We start from the raw sequence: 4,659 nt of genomic DNA, 5'->3' as shown, positions 1-4,659 counted from the left end.
TTAAGATTTGATAACAATCTGGTTTAGTTTGACCATTGGAGGCCATCAAATCAGTTCTTTTAGTGGCAAATGACCATTTGTGGGTCTGAGGGGATCCCACAGAGCTCTGAAAAATCAATCATGTTAACTGGAAAATAGGCAAACTCCCAAAGCCCTGTGTACGGTAAAGACCTCTCCCAGTTGTTTTTAACAGGCTTGAACTACTACCAATGAGTCACCACGGACTTCTGTCTTAATTCATTCCTTACTCTATGAAGACTTTTCCAAGGCAAACCTTACATGCTATGATGTGAGTCACAACAACAAAACAAAATAACCAGGTCGGGTGGTATTTTCCTTTGTTGTAATATCAATATGTTTTTTAATTTACCATATGAAGAAAGCTACGGCAGGTACAGTATTTAGGAAATGCTAAGAAACTCGCTCCATAACACTTGAAGCAACCGGTTTCTGCCCTCAATGTACTACGGCTCTCCTTCCACACCCATGACCCCTGGGGAGAGAAACAAAATCAAAGGTAACCACATCCTACTTACTTTTGGCAAGTGGGATTACTCTCTATTGGAACCGTTAAAAACCCCTTTCCGGGGTTTTGTTTCCTGCCCTGAATTCACTGCAGATTGAGTATAATAAAGAGAGTAGAAAAGGGCAAGTAAACTCCTTTAATACCATGTCCGAAAGGCTGCTACACCCTGGAGAGTGAGCCAGTGTCTATGGTAACTAGCCCCCTCTCCAGCTGCGTGTGAATTGCTAGAAACAGAAATCTTTAGAAGTAAACAAAATAAGCTAAGAAATGTAGATGTGCTTTGTAAATGATAAAGCAGATAAATGTTTGTTGTCCCTGTTACTTTGGTAAATGTAAATGCAAAAATTCTCAAATGCCCTTAGTGATGAACAGACATTCACTTACAGGAGACCTAAAATGAGACCCGGGAACTGCTAATGCTGTCCTCTACCTGCTCAGGTTTCAGTTCTTCCTATGAAAGCCTCAGATTGCAGGGAAGTCTTTTTTTTTTACTTTGGACATCCCCAGCTGGTGGAATGTGTTCATTTATAGGGCCCTCTGTGACTGAGGGGAGCCAAGGATAAAAGGAAACATGGTATTCTCAAGTACACAGATCGAGGAGGAAAATCCAACTTCTATGTGACCAGTAAGAGAGTAGTGGGAATATGCCAACAGTGTGGTGGTAAATGGTTTTTGGTGGTAAATGGTTTTTGGTGGGTGTTTTGGGAGGTGGGGGCAGAGTTTAATGGTTTTTTTTTTTTAATTTTTTACAAATACGCTAAAGATTCATGCAGTGCTGCCAGCATTGGACGTCAGCCTGGGCCACACAGCTGCATACTCCTTTGCAACTGGCCATGTGATGGCAGAACCTTTCATCACACCTTTATTGCTTACTACAACCCTGGCATTATCTTCAAAATAAAGAAACAAGCCATCTTTTCTCTGGCATGACTTCTGTTGTCACATGACCACTGCTGGATGCACCTTCCTTCTGAGCTCTGGCTCGCCTTACTGACCATGGCCATCACCACGTTACCCACACCAGCAGAAAGTTTCGCTGTCCCTTGATCTCATTCACAGAGATGACTACAGATTTTTCACTCCTGTGTGGTCAGCACACTTGATCACATTTCCTACCAGAAGACGCAGGGAAACCCTGAATTTCACATAGAAGGACCCACCACATCCTCACACTTCAACATCTTCAGAAAGAGGGTTGGTAAATATTTAACAATTGCTCTCTGAGGAAAAATGAATGCATATATAGATATACTACATGTAGATGTTTGATATAAATCTTACCAATATAAAGGATCTATAGTACCCAATTTACAGATAATAACAAATTATACTCTTTATTATAAACTCCATATAGCCAATAGATTCTCACACAAGGCTTTGTTGATTTTTGCAAAATTCTTGTATCTGTACTCAATCTGTGGTTGGAATAGATAAATGAGTGTGGTTACAACATGAATGTTGATTGATATTTTCCTTTACATTAACAAGAAAAAAGAAAGTGAGTTAATAAAGATGTATGTCAGTATTTTCACTTGCTCTTCAATGACATGAGTGATTACTTGCTGAATCAGATGATAGTTTCAAATACCGGGAGAATTTCCTAAGCTTGTTTTTACTATTCACAATGTAACAGTTATGGACATGACACACGTTTAAGTTTAATATGCATTATTCACATCTTCTCCATCACTTTCTTAAGTCTAGGCAATCAACGAGACAATAAACCAAGCCCTGATTTGTACCATTTGCAGATTTCCAAGGTGTAAATTTTCCCACCAGGGTTGATTCCAAGCTACCATTTTGATGTCATGGACTACAGAATTGGGAAGAAATGTGCAATAGCACACCATGATATACTGTTTCCACCATACTGAAAAAATGGGTAGAAATAACCTCATGATCATAGAGAATAGTAAAAAGGTAGTAGAATAAATAGGAAGTAATGAGTTTTGAGAATTTATTGCCTTTTTCATGTAATTTACTTAATTGTAAGTTTACACAATTTAATTTTTAAGAATGGCTGTGTTTAACAATTGGCTTGAAAATTTCCTGAAAATTTGACAATCAGCTCTCATGAGCTGGTATGAGCCACTCCAGGACACCACAGGAAAATGCCCAAAACACATCTGTGTGGGATGGGAATTTTTGAGAGGCTGAGCATTTGAGGCATTCATATACCTGGGTTTTAGATTTTAGGGAAGTTGCCTAATTTTGAGCCTAAGTTCTTGAAGTGGTGGTTAGGATGTGGAGAAGCCCATCTGAGCTCCTGGCCAAGCTTTGAAGGTTCCTCCTAGATGTCATTGTTAATCTTCATGTATGATATTTCTAGTCCAACTAATTATACCTATTTTTTTTTGTTCTGAATATCACCCATTTGACAAGTAGGGTTACGAAACCTAGCACAGCCTTCTCCAAAGCACATCCTGAGCCTGAAGTCTGATCAGCTTGGCTCCACCAGGAACTAACCGTCAGCTGATAAATCACAGGAAGATGACTGGCCAGGGGAAGGCTGAAGGATACCTGAATAATTTCATGATAATCTTCTGGAAGATACTTGATCTAGGAAGAGGAGGCAGGAAAACAAAGATTGCTGGACCATGTTTGAATGCAATAGTATGCCTGGTGAGAAGAGGGAGGAGACGGTGAGCACTCACATGGGTTGGTACCCAGATCCTTTATTTAGTGTTTGGTGAAATCTTGCTACCACTCCTTTGCCCCCATGGCTTAGGGGAAATGCAAACATCAAAATAACCTAAAGTCAGAGGTATCTTATTTGGTGCACTTGAAAGTTGACATGGTTCTCCTGTAAGGTCCAATCACCCTTGGGTCAGAAAAGCGTTGAAGTACAGGGCTAGTTGCACACAACTTGGGGAAATCCTCCTGATATTTCCTACAATTTCAAAGAATATGAACATCTGAACACCCAACAAGAGGAAAAGAAGAATCACGATGAAAAGTCTGCTAAGAGTAAGTAGAGCCAGAGAGACCAGGGTTAAAATCTCTGCTTCCCCACTTACTAGCTGTGTGACCTTTGGTGAGCTTCCTTAATGGTAACATGGGAATAATCGTTTTGCTTACATTTTAGAGTCATCTGCAGATTATATTTAAAGCCTCTAGCAAGTAATAAATATATAATATATTAGCTTTAAAAAATGTAAAAAGAGGAAGCACCTATAGTTTTTTTTTAAAGCAGAAAAATACAAATTTATTGACATTTCTGTAGTATATCGGGAAAAATGGCCACAATATTTTGCAGCTTCTCTCATCAAGTGGTAAAATCCATTTATCCAATCCTCAAATATGGGCTTGGCATGTAACTGGCTTTGGCCAGTGGAATATTAGCAAATGTGACACAAGCAAAGACTTGATAAGTACTTGCACAAGTTCTTGAGAATTACTTCCCTTCTTGCTGATGGGAACACTTTTGCTGTCATGTGACTGGCCCATTGGATAATGGGAGGCAGGTGGTCATCATCCCAGTTGTCATCACATCAGCTGCCACACATGTGAGTGAGGCCATCCTAGACTATCCAGTACCAGCTTAGCTGGCCAGAACAGAAGAACCACCTACCTGACTCCAAGAATCATGAACAAATAAAATGGTTCTTGTTATAAGCCACTAAATTTGAGCGTTGTTTGTTTTGCAGCAACAGCTAACTGATACAGTTCTGACTGCAGCTATATAAAGATACTTATGCAATGAAACAAGATTTAAGGGATACTGAGCTAAACGCCTCTTGCCCTCAACTGCTCACAATCATTTAAGTGAGAGAGACAAGACATAGAAATAGATAATACAGTTCAGCACAGAAGTTGCCAATAGGTTCAGGGTGGTATTAACTATGAGTAATTTTTTAAATGTTCTCTTAATATCATGATCAGTTTTTTCATACAGTTTTTAAATTGAATTTAGAAGGAGTGACTTAAGACTGTTAAGTTAGCATCTGCCTGGAGTGGAAGTTATAGGAGACAGAAAGAAGATGTGAAGTCTTCCCATGTGTACCCCCCTGACTCTAAAGGAGAGAGCCAGCCTGGCCAAATCATTTTCATTACCTTGAACAACCCCATATCAAAGTCAGGATGTGTGGATTTACCCAAAGTTATCTACCTGATCATTTCAATTAAACATATGG

At 39.5% G+C, this 4,659-nt stretch overlaps 1 pseudogene; it reads right to left on the bottom strand.

The window, feature by feature from the left end:
• Positions 1–1,291: 1,291 nt before the first annotated feature.
• Positions 1,292–3,973, bottom strand: LOC129031612 (large ribosomal subunit protein uL14-like; annotated as a pseudogene).
• Positions 3,974–4,659: the final 686 nt, after the last annotated feature.

This window comes from Pongo pygmaeus, chromosome 11 (genome assembly GCF_028885625.2).
Source record: "Pongo pygmaeus isolate AG05252 chromosome 11, NHGRI_mPonPyg2-v2.0_pri, whole genome shotgun sequence".
In the NCBI taxonomy this organism is placed as follows: domain Eukaryota; kingdom Metazoa; phylum Chordata; class Mammalia; order Primates; family Hominidae; genus Pongo; species Pongo pygmaeus.
The sequence above is the reverse complement of the archived record's forward strand: the minus strand, read 5'-3'. Positions and strand labels throughout refer to the sequence as shown.